Source organism: Amblyomma maculatum, chromosome 9 (assembly GCF_055883805.1).
Source record: "Amblyomma maculatum isolate TAMU_Amacu chromosome 9, ASM5588380v1, whole genome shotgun sequence".
Classification (NCBI taxonomy): domain Eukaryota; kingdom Metazoa; phylum Arthropoda; class Arachnida; order Ixodida; family Ixodidae; genus Amblyomma; species Amblyomma maculatum.
The window spans coordinates 97,964,849-97,981,957 of record NC_139352.1 but is presented as its reverse complement, the minus strand read 5'-3'; the positions used below and the strand labels follow the sequence as shown (position 1 = coordinate 97,981,957).

Below are 17,109 nucleotides of genomic sequence, written 5' to 3'. Positions count from 1 at the left end.
GCTCCCAGTTAAGACTTGGTTAGAGGAAAAGGGAATATTCGTTTCATGGACAACTAACTGTATATTATGCAAGAAACCAGAAACAATAGATCATGTATTTATTGATTGCTGGGATCCAGTCTTCTACTGGGACATCTTGCAAAGGACTCTAAAGAAAGACCTGCCAATAACACCGTACGGAATCCGTTTTCTACCAATTGAAAACGATGGAGACATTCCTTAGACCTAATCATGGTTCTGGGGCTCCACAGCATATGGCGAACAAGGATGGCTGCTAGGCACGCGGATGTAAACGTCCGTCCAGTCAGGGAGAATTTCATTGAAAGCATTATGTACTTACGAGATGTTTACCGTACATTGCCAGAACCTCCAGACTGGATTGGCGTCCTAGATGAACGTGTTCATTTTAAGAAGTTTTAAGCATTCACGCTGACCACGGCATGGTCACCGTGTTTTATCTGTATATATTTGCAGTGTATTTGTCAAAGCAGGCAATAAAAAAAAAGAAAAAAAAAGTCCTCGTTAGTATAGTGGCCAGTATCCCCGCCTGTCACGCGGGAGACCGGGGTTCGATTCCCCGACGGGGAGCTTAGTTTTTGTTTCTTTCTTGCATTCTGCGCCATTTTAGAACAGCGCTTGCCGTCTCCCCTGCGCCTCCTCGTTAGTATAGTGGCCAGTATCCCCGCCTGTCACGCGGGAGACCGGGGTTCGATTCCCCGACGGGGAGCTTAGTTTTTGTTTCGTTCTTGCATTCTGCGCCATTTTAGAACAGCGCTTGCCGTCTTCCCTGCGCCTCACTATATGGCCAGTATCCCCGCCTGTCACGCGGGAGACCGGGGTTCGATTCCCCGACGGGGAGCTTAGTTTTTGTTTCTTCTTGCATTCTGCGCCATTTTAGAACAGCGCTTGCCGTCTTCCCTGCGCTTCCTCGTTAGTATAGTGGCCAGTATCCCCGCCTGTCACGCGGGAGACCGGGGTTTGATTCCCCGACGGGGCGTTTAATTTATGTTTCTTACTTGCATTCTGCGCCATTTTAGAACAGCGCTTGCCGTCTTCCCTGCGCCTCCTCGTTAGTATAGTGGCCAGTATCCCCGCCTGTCACGCGGGAGACCGGGGTTCGATTCCCCGACGGGGAGCTTAGTTTTTGTTTCTTTCTTGCATTCTGCGCCATTTTAGAACAGCGCTTACCGTCTTCCCTGCGCCTCCTCGTTAGTATTGTGGCCAGTATCCCCGCCTGTCACGCGGGACACCGGGGTTCGATTCCCCGACGGGGAGCTTAGTTTTTGTTTCTTTGTTGCATTCTGCGCCCTTAGAGAACAGCGTTTGCCGTCTTCCCTGCGCCTCCTCGTTAGTATAGTGGCCAGTATCCCCGCCTGTCACGCGGGACACCGGGGTTCGATTCCCCGATGGGGAGCTTAGTTTTTGTTTCTTTGTTGCATTCTGCGCCATTCGAGAACAGCGCTTGCCGTCTTCCCTGCACCTCCTCGTTAGTATACATTCCACTTCCGGCCACCGAGCGTGACGGACGTGATCATCATGGGCTCCCAAGGAGCGGATTCAGCGGCCCAGCTGGGCCGTGATATCAGGAGCACGGAAAGGCCTGCCAAGGAATATGAACTGGTTCTACCGCATCTGCCTACAGGTTCGAGTGTTTTGCATACTGTTTTTTTGCACGGCGACGTAAAAGCCAAGCCGTACCGGGTGGAGCACTTTCGAGACTCCCTCGCTCGTCTTTCACTGCTGCCGGAAGTGGTTGCCCTCGGGGCATATCAAATGAATCACGTGTGGGCGGTAACGTTTAAAGGTGAAGAGGCAAAAGCGAAGATTTTGCAAGCTCAAGCTTTTGAAGTTAAGGAACACCGATGCGTGGTCATTGACCCCTGTAACCAAGGGATCAGGTTAAAACTTTTCTGGCTGCTTCACGGCGTACACGACGATGATGTGCGAGCGGCGTTGGCGGCTTATGGAAAAGTTACGGAAATATCAAGAGACAAGTGGAAAGTGCAAGGGTGTGTCGACAAGGCTTCAACGACTCGAACGGTCACGCTGAAGCTAAAAGTGGGCGTTACCATCGAGGACCTGCCGCATCAGCTTCGGGTAGCCGAGGACGTCGCACTCGTCCACGTCCCAGGCAGAGCCCCGCTTTGCCTCCGGTGCCGCGGGAAAGGACATATACGTCGTGAGTGTCGTGTGCCGCGCTGCGGGCTGTGTCGTCGCTACGGCCATGACGAGTCGCAGTGTGTGCGCACGTATGCCAACGTTGCAGGCCCCGTGCCGAGTGAAGTGGCAGGCGAGCACTTGATGGACGCAGTGGATGCCGAGGAAACTAGCAGTGGAACCACTGAGGATGCAGAGCTGAAAGAAGAATCCTCTGAGAAGACCCCTGCCCTTAAAGAACACTGTGAGTCAGATGTGATTGTTCCGCTGCCGAATGTTGCTGGGACCGAGACACCCACGAAAGAAGACAGCAATGCCAGTGCTGCAAGCCCAGCTTCGGCTACGCAACACAGTGAGGAACAGGGGGACACTGAAGCTGAGATGCCAGCTGCTTCTACCTTGCCTGTGAAGCGGGTGCACGAAGACAGTGTCAACGAGGAATCAACCCAAGGAGGAGCGGAAAGCGGACAGCCTCCACTGAAGGCGGCCCCCCTTCGCCGGGCGTCCTTCAAGCCAAAACCAAACGTGCCCCCAGACTGGAGAACTGTGTCACCTGTGCCTCCGCCATAGCGGGGGTACCCTTTCCGGTCGAGACGTTACAATCCCGGTCCATGATCGGGAGCAGCGCTTGGAACGACGGACGGACTCGCCAAAAAGGAAGAATGGTCATCCCGTGCAACAGATCAACCGCAATGATGTCTTTCTGCAAAAGCAATGTGAGTGATATATGTTTCGCGATTTATAATTTCTTGAGATGGCGACCAATTTAACCACTAGCTTGCGCGTAGCCACGCTAAATGTGAGGGGGCTGTCAACGCGTCGGAGAAAACTGCAGCTGAACCGCATTCTGCTGGAAAATGAAATTGATGTGCTAGCAGTTCAAGAGAGCAAAATGGAAAGCGAACAACAAACAGAGAAAATGGCTGAAATATATCGTTCTAGATATAGTGTTTGCGTTTGTCATGCGGTTGGAAGATCGGGGGGATGTGTCATTTTCATTCGAAATTGCAAGAGTGTGTGCAGTCTGTGTTCTCGTGTGAGAGTGGTCGGCTTTTGATATGTGATTTCAGTTTTTCTGGATTGGAATGGAGAGTGATCTGCGTTTATGCGCCGACTAGAAAGTTCGAGCGGGAAGAGTTTTTTCACTATATGAAATCCTTCCTAATACATGAGAGGCGTGTTCTGCTGCTTGGATACTTCAAGTGTGTCTGTAGACCGGAAGATAGAACAACAGACCGTGTCCTTCGTGACAAGAGTGCGGAGTTACTTATTGACATTGTTATTGAGGCAGAGCTTGAAGATGCTGGCTGTATAATGACGCATGAAGGCCAAGCAAAGTTCACACACTATCAAGGTAGCTGTCATGCAAGGTTGGACCGAATATATGTTTACATTGATTGTGTGCCCTTGTGCTCGGAACATCAAACACTTCCCATGAGCTTTAGTGACCACTCCCTCGTTATGATTACTCTAGGCATGAAAAGTAAGGCAACAAAGTTCAATTGGGAGCTATGGAAATTTAATGAAAAACTGCTGGTGGATGAAGAGTTTACCACTAAAGTTAAAGGATATATTAAGCATATGTTACAAAATGACTCGAATTTTATACAAGCATGGGAGCATTTAAGTGCGAGATAAAGATAGCTGCTATTGACCGAGCGTGCACTCTCCGACGTAAAGAAAGAGAACAAGAAAAAGAACTTCGTAGCACACTTGAATACATGCTTAGCATGGAGAGCGTTAAGCCTGGCTTGTTCGCCCAAGATATTAAAAAGATAAAAACCAAACTTGAGGTGATGGACGAAGAGAAGTATCGCGGTGCGGTGATAAGGGCACGCAGCGAAAAATTGTGGCTCGGAGAGACGCCCACGAAAGGGGCACTTAGTGACGAAAAAAGATAGGCAGTGTCAAAAGAGGTAAAAGAAATCTGCTATCAGAACGTAGTTACCTCGGAAAAAAAACGATTGAACGGACGTTTGTAGAATTTTACAGCGAATTGTTTAGCCTGAAATCACCGGACATTGAACGCTTCAGAAAAGACTTTCTGTCGCTGATGCCAAGAGTAGAAGACGAAGGGGCGCAGAAACTTGAAGCAAGTATTACTTCCGAGGAAAATGAGGCCGCTATCGGGGAATTAAATTCCAATAAGTCACCCGGACCAGATGGTCTTGGTGCTGCCATATACAGGGCCTTTCCAACTGAAATGGCTGTTTTACTGGAAAGAGTTAGTAGTGAATGCTACGAAAAGAACGTACCTCTTCCGTCTTTTCGAATGTCACACATTGTACTAATCCCAAAAAACAGATGACCATGTTAAGCTTCAGTCTGTAGCGTCTTACCGTCCTATAAGTCTAACGAATGTTGACTATAAAATTTACATGAAAGTATTAGGGCGACGACTCCAACGTGTAATTACTTCTCTTGTAGGCCCACATCAGACATGCGGTATAAAAGGAAGGACCATTTTTACTAACATACACGCAGCAAGGAGTGTACTCGAATGTTGTGACGCGATCCATGACCACGTAGCCATGATGCAATTAGACCTCCACAAAGCATTTGATAAAGGGGTACATGAAATTTTGTTCTCTGTTTTAGAGTATGTCAATGCTGGTTCCGTGATTACAAAGGGCGTGAAAATGGTTTACGAGTGCTGTTCAGCGAGACTGGTCGTGAATAAGCATTTAACTGATCGTATGCCTGTTCAGTCGTCAGTAAGGCAGGGCTGTCCTCTGTCTCCCCTTTTGTTTGCGCTTTATCTGGAGCCTTTCTGTCTAAGATTGCTTACAAGGCCGAACATACGCGGTTATAGATTTTTTCAAAGTGAAGTTCGGGTTTTGGCATACGCGGACGATATTGCGGTTTTTTGTACTGACCATGAGAGCGTGCAGGAAGTCGTAAAAGAAGCCACTGCTTTTTGCACTGCAAGTGGAAGTGAAATTAGTTGGGCAAAGTGTTTAGGATTTTGGCACGGAAACTGGCAATACGCGCCTGAACTGTTCTCCAGTATGCAATGGACAACAACGCCAGGCAATTACCTTGGTGTGCCACTAAAGCATTACCGTGAAAGCAAGGAATGTTGGGCCGGGGAGGTTGAGCAAGTGAAAACCAAAACAAACAAATGGGGAGGACATAACTTTTCTATGTTCGCAAGAGCTACCGTTTGCAATATGTTCCTAGTTGCAAAAATTTTTTACATGCTGCAAGTGTTATCTATGTCAAGAATCTGTTCAAAAACTGCATAGGGTATTTGCCACGTTTGTGTGGGCTTCAACATGGGAGCGTACCAGTGATGCAATCTTTTTCATACGGTGCATAACGGTGGACTGGGCTTGTCCCATTTATACTTAAAGCAGATTTTAACCAGGTTCTTTTTTTTTTGCGCGAACAAAGCGATGTTTTTCTTAGAACGGTAATCCAAGTGCGATTGCGTGATTCACTGCCGGAATATGTAGTTTCGACTATGTCTACAGGGACAATGGGTCTAAGTGCTTTTCTTCGCGAAGTTGTCGCGTCCTTCCAAACAGTGAAGGCGAGATTTTCAAATGAGTATATGTGAACTGTTACGCGAAAACGGCTGTACAAAGATTTATTGGAAACCTTTTTACCTGTGCCTCTTTATCGCGCTGTATATGCTTTGGGTCCGGAGCGGGACGTGTTGAAAAGAGTGAAAAGAATGCCCATCAGATCGTCCGCTAAATCTTTTTTTTTCAATTGCATACCGGCACTCTTCCGGTGAAGCCATGGCTGGAAAGCAAAGGCCTTTTCGTGCCTTGGTCTGCTGACTGTTTAATTTGCAAAAAGCTGGAAACCATAGAGCATATTTTCCTTGATTGTCACGATGCGGTTTTTTTGTGGGACGTGCTACAGCGCACTATTAAAAAGGACTTACCAGTAACGCCGTTTGGCATACGCTACCTTCCATGCGCCCAGCCAGGAGAAGTGCCCAGTGATTTATTAATGGTCTTGTGTATGCACAGCATATGGAGAACGCGGATGGATGTTCGCCATGAGCATGTTGTCGTACACCCAGCCCATCAGTATTTTGTTGAAAGTGTAATGTACACGCGTGATGTTTTCGGAGGGCAATCTGAACCCCCGGAATGGCTGCCAGTCTTGGACAAGCTCATGTCACCTTATCCATTCTATCACGAGAAACCTGTAAGAAAGTGACTTGTGTTTTTAATTCCATGCGACATACCATCGTTCTTTGTAGCTGCCAAGTCAGTAATAAAGAAAAAAAAAATCCTCGTTAGTATAGTGGCCAGTATCCCCGCCTGTCACGCGGGACACCGGGGTTCGATTCCCCGACAGGGAGCTTAGTTTTGTTTCTTTGTTGCGTTCCGCGCCCGGTTCGATATTACAATACGTTAGGGAGAAACTTTTAAACAACAACAACATGAATTTTAATTATCCAAACTGCACTCACTATGGACACTGTTCGGAGGGCGTCTCCCATGAACTACCGCACTGCTCCGCAAACGCTGTCTCTCTTACACTTGAAGGGAGCACGCGCACGAGCGTCCCTCTCTCGCGCCACCCACCGACCACACCACACAATACATGCGCACACAGCCGTACCCCGCGGTGAAGAATGGGTGATTCCAGTCCGTGTACGTCCATCCCCCGTTGTCAGTGGGATGGCCCAAATGTCGTGCCGTGAAGACCGCGAAGACGGCACCCAGAATATTCAACGTCCTCCCCGCCGAATGAGCGCTAGCTCATTAATTTCTCGTTTAGAACGGGTACATAAAGTGCCACCTGGTAAACGGATCATACAGGATCGCGTTCTTCCATCTGACCCAGGAAACTCCTCTGTGATGCGACCATTTCTGCGCCTGTTGGATTTCGAATGCACAGAGCAGGCCCTCAAGTCGATCCTTTTTCCGATCACAGTTGCGAACAAAGCTTCGCATCCAAGCTGTGACTCGCTGTAGGAGATTCAGATTGCTGAAGCGCTTAATTTTTATGACCGGAAGAGGTGCTTGTGCTGTGATTGTTACTGGTCTCTGGAGACCGAGTGGATCGAAGATTCTCGCTGAGGCTTGGAGCACGAAACTTTTAGTGTTCCTGTTGACAGTAAGAAGCTCCAGCGCCGTTTTCAGGGAATACTTCAGCTTGTCGTTTTCTCTGTCCCACTCGAGCCCAAATATTCTTGTCATGGCTGAAGTCATCTTCGCTGTGTCAGCGCAGGTATTTCCAACGTCGTCAGCATCGAGTTCGTTGTTGGAATTCCACTTTCGCAGTTTCATTCTTGGTGAGCTCATTATTTGCTTTGCCTCCTCGTAAAATTTCATCGGCTCTTCCGTGTCGCTGACTCCGGTTATCAAATCGTCGACGTACAGGCAGCTGCCTAAGATTTGTGCGGAGTGAGAGAGGTCCTCAGAGACGTTAGCCGGATGATGTATGGTGGCAGCCAACATAAAAGGACTACTTGTGGCGCCAAAAGGCACTCTTGTCATGCGCCAGACCTCTATATCGCCCTCTGATGAGCCCTCACATGACGCAGATGAATACCAGAGGAATCGCAGTGCGTCGTGGTCCTCACTTTTGATGCCAATCTGAAGAAAGGCCTTCTCGATGTCGGCGGTCAATGCAATTTTGTGGCATCTAAAATTCAGAATGAGCCGCAGCAGGTCGGGGTTTAGGTTCGGGCCGGTGCTGAGGGCATCGCTAAGTGACAAGTAGCCTTGTGCATTTGAAGATGCATCGACCACTATGCGAACTTTGGTGGCAGAGCTCTCTGAACAAAAAACAGCACGATGAGGCATATAATACACTCGAGACGAGGTGCTGTCGATTTCGTCGGTTGAAACCCTTTCAGCAAAGCCTTTATCTAGGTTGTCACGGATGGCTGCATCATGGACCATTAGCCTGCTCTTGTTGAGTCTCAGACGCCGCATCAACTTGGCCAGGCGCTCTCTTGCTACAACTTCGTTGCTGGCTAGCCCCTGGTCAAGTGCCTTCCACGGGAGGCTCGCCTCGTATCGCCCATCGGTCAAAGTCAGAGAACGAGTAACGTCTTCTCTCACCTGCTGCTCCTCGCTTTAATTAGGCAGCTGCTTGCGGAGATACCGAGGCTCTCCAGCTCCCAGAACGCTCGATGTTCGTCTGAAAGGTTGGCGTTCTTGTCACAGACGCTGGTGCACAGAACGGCGATGGTGGAACACGACACACCTGAAGCAGACAGTGGTATCGGGCCTTGCAAGGTCCAGCCGAAGTCAGTCTTGAGCGCAACCAAGGCCCCTTGCACTCTCCGTACTTTTGCGTGCACAAAAGTCCAATAATAATCAGAGCCTATTAGAATTTCGATGCCTTCTGTAAAGAGGCGAGTTGGTGAGATGGTGATATTCGCTAATTTCAAATCAGCCACCTGACTCATCTCAAGAGCGTTTTCTAGAAGCAGAAGTTGGTCGGAGCAGATTTCTTCAATTTCTAGGGCTTCGATGCTGTGCTCCTTGCGGTCGTACTGGCTTCGTAGCCGGAGCTTCACTCGGCGTCGTTTTTTCTTTACGCCCTTTGAGAACAGCGCTTGCCGGCTTCCCTGCGCCTCCTCGTTAGTATAGTGGTCAGTATCCCCACCTGTCACGCGGGACACCGGGGTTCGATTGCCCGACGGGGAGCTTAGTTTTTGTTTCTTTGTTGCATTCTGCGCCCTTTGAGAACAGCGTTTGTCGGCTTCCCAGCGCCTCCTCGTTAGTATAGTGGCCAGTATCCCCGCCTGTCACGCGGGACACCGGGGTTCGATTCCCCGACGGGGAGCTTAGTTTTTGTTTCTTTGTTGCATTCTGCGCCCTTTGAGAACAGCGCTTGCACGCTTCCCTGCGCCTCCTCGTTAGTATAGTGGCCAGTATCCCCGCCTGTCACGCGGGAGACCGGGGTTCGATTCCCCGACGGGGAGCATAGGTTTTGTTTCTTTGTTGCATTCTGCACCCTTTGAGAACAGCGCTTGCCGGCTTCCCTGCACCTCCTCGTTAGTATAGTGATTCTACTTCCGGCCGCCGAGGCGAACGGACGTGCCATCATGTGCTTCGACCGAGCGGTAACAGCGGCCCAGCTGGGTCGCGGAAACAGGATTGCGGACTTACCGGACCAGGATTATCAAGTCATTTTGCCTCAACTGCCATCAGGTCGTAATGTTTTAAATACTGTTTTTCTGCATGCTGATGTGAGATGTGGGCCGTATCGCGTGGAAGATTTCCGTGATGCGTTGGATAGTCTGGATATGCTCCGCGAGGTGATTGCCTTGGGGGCGTACCAGATCAATCACGTCTGGGCGCTTACATTCAAGAGCGGAGACGGGATGAAGGAAATGTTGGCCTTGCGTGATTTCAAGGTGAAGGAACGACGATGCGTCATCATCAATCCAATGAACCAGCACGTGAGGCTAAAGTTGCACTGGCTTGTCTACGGTGTCCATGACGACGACGTGCGATCTGCCCTGGCACCTTTTGGGAAGGTAACGGACATTTCGAAAGAAAAGTGGCGTGTCAGTGGCGTTGCGGACAAAGCATCAACGACAAGAGTAATTGCGCTCAAACTGAAATCCGGTGTTTCGGTGGACGACCTCCCGCACCAGCTCCGAGTAGCAGGCGAGTTGGCTCTGGTGGTAGTGCCGGGCAGAGCTCCGCTTTGTCTCCGGTGCCGGACTGCGGGGCACATTAGACGCGAGTGTCGTGTTCCTCGTTGCGCCCGATGCAGGCGCTTTGGTCATCAGGAGGACATGTGCGTTAAAACTTACGCGAGTGTTACTGAACCACTGCAACACGAGGACGCTTCAGACCTCATTATGGGTGAAGCCGACGCCGAGGAAGCAGCGAAAAGGAGACGGGAATTGTCCATGAGATACCCTAACTCGTCTTCCGAAAATTCTGAAGGCTCCACGCAGGCCGCAAGCCGTCACACGAAAAGCGAGTCACCTGCTACACAAGTAAAGACGCCTTCGGAGGCTGCTGAGAAGTCCTCCGAGAACACCTTGTCGGAGGGCCAGCGAGACGAACGCACCCAGGACGGCGTGCAGCCACCTGGAGTTCGAAGGCTGAGTCCAGTAGTGACCGAAGAGCAGCGTCAGCCGCAGGCAATGGAAGTCAGCGAGAGCCGATGGAGTTAACTGTGAACACAAAAAGAACGCACGGGGACAGCGTGGGAGCAAAAGACGGCCTTGACTACACTAACAACGAGGGACCGCCTCCCAAAGTCGTCATGCCACGGCGACCTAGCTTCAGACCGAAGCCAAACATCTCCCTCGACCGGAATACGGTCGGGACACCGCCCTCCTAGCAAAAAGGGATTGTGAAGTTTGTGCATAAAGAACTGGACAAACCCTTCAAGTTACTTCGACCGAAAGGCAAGGCCTCTTCGCAGTGGCTACGGGCTCAACCAAAAAAGCAAGTGCACATGCTCAACTGCTTCCCAGACTGCCGAGGTAAGCGCTGTGCGGTCCTTTTGTTTTGCAATTAAATGGCAGTAAATCTCCAGTCTGCGTTACGTGTAGCCACCTTAAACGTTCGCGGAATGACAGCGAGGCGGCGGCAATATCAAGTTAGCCGGCTATTTCTTGAAAACGAATTGTACTTGGTCGCTATACAAGAAACGAAGGTAGAAAGCGAAGAACAAACGGACCGCATGGTGCAACCATTCAGAGATAGGTACAATGTATGTGTGTGTCATGCTGTTGGCAATTCGGCAGGGTGTGTTATTTTTATTCGCAACAGTCTGGGCATTGTCGAGGAGGCAGTCACTGTGTGCCCTTCTGGACGCCTGATTGTTGCTGACTTTTCCTTCTCTAATTTGAAATGGCGTATGATATGCGTCTATGCACCTAATAAGGAAGGGGAGCGTAGGTTGTTCTTCGAGGAGCTCGAACAGCGTTTGAAGGGGGAAAGATGTGTTATTATGGTGGGTGACTTCAATTGTGTATGTATGCCTGAAGATCGCGTAAAATTTCAACCTGTGAAGGACCCTAGCGCACACTTATTAAGGACGTTAACCACAGAGTATCATCTAGAAGACGTTGGTTGGCTTTTATCACCTAGTGGACAACGCCAGTACACACATTTCCAAAGAGAAAGCCATGCGAGGCTGGATCGTGCATACATTTTCCTAGAACTCGCGCCTCTGTGCCGAAATTATGAAGTTAAGCACGTGTCGTTTACAGATCACAGCCTAGTAGTTTTTTGCGTAGGAGCAAAGGGAAATAAATCTAAATTTAACTGGGAGCTTTGGAAATTTAATTGTAAACTTTTGGATGATGAGAGCTATGTGAACGAAGTAAAGGAGATGTTCAACGCACTGTTTGCGACAAAATCAGGGGACTGGATGAGTGAGTGGGAAAGTTTCAAGAACAATATAAAAATGAAAGCAATAGAAAGAGCAACCATTTTACGACATGTCAGTAAAGAGAACGAGAAAGATCTGCACCGTCAACTCAACTTGTTGCTGAACCTAGATAGCGGGACGCCTGGATTGTGGTCGAAGCAGATAAAAGATGTTAAGAATAAACTTGAGCTTATTGATGAAGAAAGAAATAGGGGAGGTATTGTGCGAGCATGAGCAGAGCGATTATGGGTTGGCGAGACACCGAACAAGCGCTCACTCGGTGACGAGAAATGATACGCGAAAAAAACAAAATTCAAACGATACTTTACCATAACGAAGTTGCAACAGAATGCGAGGTTATCAAAGAAGCGTTTGTAGAGTACTATAGTGAGCTACTTGGGCGGGCTAAGCAAAGGAAAGAACAATTCGAACGTCAGTTTTTGCTGACCATGCCCAGGCTTGAGGATGAAGTTAAAGCCAGGCTTGAGCAACCAATCAGTATACTTGAAATTGAGCAGGCTATAGAAGAAATAAGCGCTGGAAAATCACCCGGTCCTGACGGATTAGGGGCTGCTTTTTACAAGAAATTCAAATCAGGAGCCAGCAGGGCATTGCACTGCGTAATAAAGGAAGGATACCATGGTAAACAAATGCTGCCATCTTTCAAAGCTTCACATATTGTCTTAATTCCTAAATCAGATGACGCAGTCAAACTTCTATCGGTGGGATCCTATCGGCCTATAAGCCTCACAAATGTGGATTATAAATTGTTTATGAAAGTGTTGGCAAGGAGGGTGCAAGGTGTCATTAAACAGTTGGTAGGCCCACACCAAACGTGCGGCATTAAGGGCCGCACTATCTGTACGAATGTACACACAGCAAGATGCGTTTTAGAGTGTTGCGATGCAGACGGAAGACATGTAGCAATGATACAGCTTGACTTGTCAAAAGCATTTGACAACGTTTCACATGACGTCCTTTTCACCATTTTAGAGCATGTAAATATCGGAAGTGTTATAGTAGATGGAGTCCAAATGGCATACGCTGGATGCTCTACCCGTATTATTGTAAATAAAAGTCTTACTGACGCAATAGCCGTGAGATCGTCAGTGAGGCAAGGATGTCCATTGTCCCCTCTTCTATTTGCCTTGTATCTAGAGTCCTTTTGTTTAAGCCTGATTAATAATGAAAGAATCCGTGGATTCAAGCTACAAGCATCCGAAGTGAAAGTACTTGCGTACGCGGATGATATAGCCATTTTCTCTGTGAACCGACAGAGTGTAATTGAGGCAGTCGAGGTTGCTGGCGGTTTTTGCACCGCAACTGGCTGTGAGATTAACTGGGAAAAATCGGCTGGCTTTTGGCATGGTAACTGGAACGAAAGACCGGAAACGTTTGCAAACATGCGATTGACATCGTTGCCTACGAAGTATCTGGGTATGCCACTTGACAGCTATCAAGATAGCGAACAGTACTGGCGTCAAGAGACAGAAAGGGTCAGGGAAAAGACGCAAGGTTGGCAAGGCCGTAATTTGTGCATGTTTGCCCGCGCGACTGTCTGCAATCTTTTCTTGATATCCAAGGTGTGGTTCGTACTCCAATTTTTGTTCATGAAACGCACAAATCTGCAAAAAATTCACAGAGTGTTCGCGGTTTTCATTTGGAGGGCAAGTTGGGAACGTACAAGTAGGACAAATTTTTTTCATTCTGTTTGTAATGGTGGATTAGGCCTGTCTCACCTGTTTCTAAGACAAATCGTGTCGCGATTTATTTTTCTGCGGGACCAAAAAGACTATTTTTTGCGCACAGTAATGCAAGTGAAATTAGGCAATGCCTTACCTTAATTTATTGTTTCATCATGCAATGACGGTGGACGCGCAGTAACTGGGTTTTGGCGGGCAGTTGTACTTGCATTCCAAATCTTAAAGGCTCCATTTTCCCTTGAGTACTTAAATTCAATGCAAATGAAAAAACTACAGAGACCTACTGGATACAATGTTGCCAACACCCAGGTACCGAACAATATACTGGGGAGGCCCAGGAAATGATGTTTTAAAGAGAATTAAAAAGATGAATATTAAGCCCAGCATTAAAACCTTCTTCTTCAAGCTTCATACAGGCACGCTCCCAGTTAAGACTTGGTTAGAGGAAAAGGGAATATTCGTTCCATGGACAACTAACTGTATATTATGCAAGAAACCAGAAACAACAGATCATGTATTTATTGATTGCAGGGATCCAGTCTTCTACTGGGACATCTTGCAAAGGACTCTAAAGTAAGACCTACCAATAACACCGTACGGAATCCGTTTTCAACCAATTGAAAACGATGGAGACATTCCTTATGACCTGATCATGGTCCTGGGGCTCCACAGCATATGGCGAACAAGGATGGCTGTTAGGCACGCCGATATAAACGTCCGTCCAGTCAGGGAGAATTTCATTGAAAGCATTATGTACTTACGAGATGTTTACCGTACATTGCCAGAACCTCCAGACTGGATTGACGTCCTAGATGAACTTGTTCATTTTAAGAAGTTTTAAGCATTCACGCTGACCACGGCATGGTCACCGTGTTTTATCTGTATATATTTGCAGTGTATTTGTCAAAGCAGGCAATAAAAAAAAATAAAAAAATCCTCGTTAGTATAGTGGCCAGTGTGATGTTATATATGGGCCCAGGTCCGTTCAGGAGCTCTGGGCAGGTAGCAGAGCAGGTTCACAGACACACGGACGCTTTTCTTTTCTTGACCAATTAACGTAACTGGCAACAGACATGCATACAGCCTAGCTTATCCTAATAGGATATGTCCCAACACAAAACCGTCCTACTTCTGGTTTTCCGCTCGTGGACTAGATGCCGGTGCAGGCGAGTCCGGTTGAGGCAAGACCAGCGGCCGGGGTGTGACGCGGCCTTCGTTCACGCCAGTCGCCCGAGGACTCGGTAGCGCGGCAGGCCACGCTCCGGCGTCTGTGTCCGGCGTCTGCTTCACAGTCCGGGGTACTGCGGTGTACCGCGGGGTACCGCGTCACGCCCGGGTACTGCAAAGTGCGCCACCAGTGCGGCAGCACAAGTGCGGCGGCCAGGCACGATGGGGCGGTCGAGCTGCCTCCGCAAGCTGTTCGCCGGATGGCGAAGCGCTGGGCAGTACGAGACCCCGGACCAGGTGCCCGGCAGGTGCTGGCGAGCCGGCCTTGTACGCCAGGCCCAGGACGATGAACTCCGCCGCCAGCTACGCCCAGGAACGTCCGACCCGTTCGCTTGCCGGAACAAACTCACGCGCACTGGCCCGCCCCGCACGCGGCCACACTTCACTTCCTTTCGAGCCACCCGCACACTCGCCACAATCACCATCATCACAACCTCCCCCCGTTCCAAGACAGTTTCTTGCAACTGTTCTGGCGCCGGGAGGGGGGAGACGTGGCGGGGAATAAATGCACAAACTACACAAATAACCACAAAGCAGAAACACACAAAAATTCGTCGCAATCCACACACCATTCACAATCCACAATGCAACACACGAGTTCGTTTTTTTTTTTTTTCTAAATCCCGTTCCAGTCAGCAAAACACACTACTACACCTTTCACACACGGCTCATGTAATCGGCACCAACGTTATCGCTCCCTTTTATATAGTCTATGCTGAAGTTGTATTCCTGGAGGAATAAACTCCACCGCAACACTCGATTGTTCATATGCTTCGCGGATTGCAGGTATTGGAGCGGCTGGTGATCAGATTGGATTGTGAAATGTTTGCCATACACATAAATATGAAACTTCTGCACTGCCCAGACAAGAGCTAGACATTCTCGCTCAATCGTTGAATAGCGTGTTTCTCGGGGCAGCAGATTGCGACTAGCGTAGGCAACTGGATGTAAAATACTATTGTCGCCCGTTTGCAAGAGTACTGCTCCGAGTACTGCTCCGAAACAGTTTCTGTTTCTGACGTGCTCGTGCTAGTTGTTCGTGAGCAATCTGGCACGTATCCTCCAAACGGTTTCTGAGCTCGACGAGGTAGGTGTACGTTGACCGAGTATCTCCATCGATATGCTGATTGGTCCAGAGCTCCTTCAGTACTGTTAGTGGTCCTCGCACATGACGGCCGTAAATCAACTCAAAAGGAGAAAACCCAAGGCTTGCTTGTGGAACTTCTCGGTATGCAAACAGTAACGATGCCAGATACCGATCCCAAGACCTAGGTTTTTCTTGGCACATCCTCTTCAGCATAGTTTTCAATGTTCCATTGAACTTCTCCACAAGACCATTTGCCATGGCATGGTAAGGTGATGTCTTCAGAAGCTTGATGGAAAGAAGACGACCAACTTCACTCATGAGCTCTGAGGTGAACGTGGCTCCTTGATCGGTCACCATTTCTTTCGGTATGCCAATGCGGGAAAACATCTCTACGAGCGCTTCAGCAACATGCACAGCATCAATAGCTGGAAGGGCGACGGCGTCTGGGTACCGTGTTGCAAAGTCAATCAAGGTGAGCACATATCAGTTTCCTTTATCAGACGTAGGTGAGAAAGGTCCTATGAGATCGACGGCCACTCGTTCGAAAGGAGTGGTAATCAGTGGCATGTTGCCTAAAGGGGCAATGCCAACTTTGCCTTTCGGTGTTGTTCTCTGACACTTATCACATGACTTAACGAATCGTTTAACATCTCCATGTATGTCAGGCCAATAAAAGTCCTGAAGTATACGATCAGTAGTACGTCTGATCCCTTGATGTCCGGCCATAATACTTTCATGTGCTATTTGTAAGACTGATTGCCGGAGTTTTTGTGGAACAACAACCTGCTTGAAGATCCTTCCCGATGTAATACAGTAATATCGATAAAGAATATCCTCTTCTTCACAAAAATGGTACGAATTACCTTTACCTGATCGGAATTCCTTATCTACCTTAAGGAAGAGCCGTTTTAAGGATACATCTTTCTGCTGCTCTTCTGCTAACTGGTCCTTTGTCATGTCACACAGAAGAATGGGTGGCACGCACAGCGGTGTTTTCTTTTCTGTTGGCTTGGCCAAGGCTGCAACAAATCGTCTAAAATTCACAGGTCGCTCCTGTTCTCGGGAATCTTGCAAGGTATGAAGCTCTAGGCTGCTTGAGGTCATCCAGTCGTGATTGGGATCATCTGGGGCCCTGACACCTGGTATATTCCCAAGCACGAGATCATACAAGGGCCGCTTCATGCAAAGCGCGGTCACCTCGCCTTTGAAATATGGCGTGTCCACTGGTACTCTTGCCACCGGTAACTGGGTTACCGTACCATTGACAAGTACTATCCTCTCGGTCTGCCCTGTGAAGCAGTTCTTTGGGACCAAACCCCGGCGGACAATAACGACATTACTACCAGTGTCTCGAAGCACGCACACTTGTTTCCCCATCACAAACCCTTCTACAATGGGCATTCTTCCTGTTGAATTCTGAGGTGCGTCTTTACTGACCTGCGCCCAACTGCTAGAGTCGGATGGGCTCCGGGCCGTATGCCAGTCAAGATGATCAGCACGTTTGGGAGCCTGAATTGCAGAGCATGCGGCACTCTGTTCTTCCTCTTGGTGTCGATTCCTGCAGTTTTCGGCCTTGTGTCCGACCTTTCCACACGAGTTGCACTTGAACACCGTTCT

The 17,109-nt window shown here is 48.8% G+C and overlaps 5 non-coding genes across 5 annotated transcripts; all 5 read left to right on the top strand.

The window, feature by feature from the left end:
• The first annotated feature begins 516 nt into the window (after positions 1 to 516).
• On the top strand, positions 517 to 588 carry TRNAD-GUC (transfer RNA aspartic acid (anticodon GUC)). Its single transcript has one exon. It is a non-coding gene; the product is annotated as a tRNA-Asp (tRNA).
• Positions 589 to 655: 67 nt separating this feature from the next.
• TRNAD-GUC (transfer RNA aspartic acid (anticodon GUC)) lies at positions 656 to 727 on the top strand. The gene has a single exon. It is a non-coding gene; the product is annotated as a tRNA-Asp (tRNA).
• A 337-nt stretch (positions 728 to 1,064) lies between these two features.
• TRNAD-GUC (transfer RNA aspartic acid (anticodon GUC)) lies at positions 1,065 to 1,136 on the top strand. Its single transcript has one exon. It is a non-coding gene; the product is annotated as a tRNA-Asp (tRNA).
• Positions 1,137 to 8,847: 7,711 nt separating this feature from the next.
• On the top strand, positions 8,848 to 8,919 carry TRNAD-GUC (transfer RNA aspartic acid (anticodon GUC)). Its single transcript has one exon. It is a non-coding gene; the product is annotated as a tRNA-Asp (tRNA).
• Positions 8,920 to 8,986: 67 nt separating this feature from the next.
• On the top strand, positions 8,987 to 9,058 carry TRNAD-GUC (transfer RNA aspartic acid (anticodon GUC)). The gene has a single exon. It is a non-coding gene; the product is annotated as a tRNA-Asp (tRNA).
• Positions 9,059 to 17,109: the final 8,051 nt, after the last annotated feature.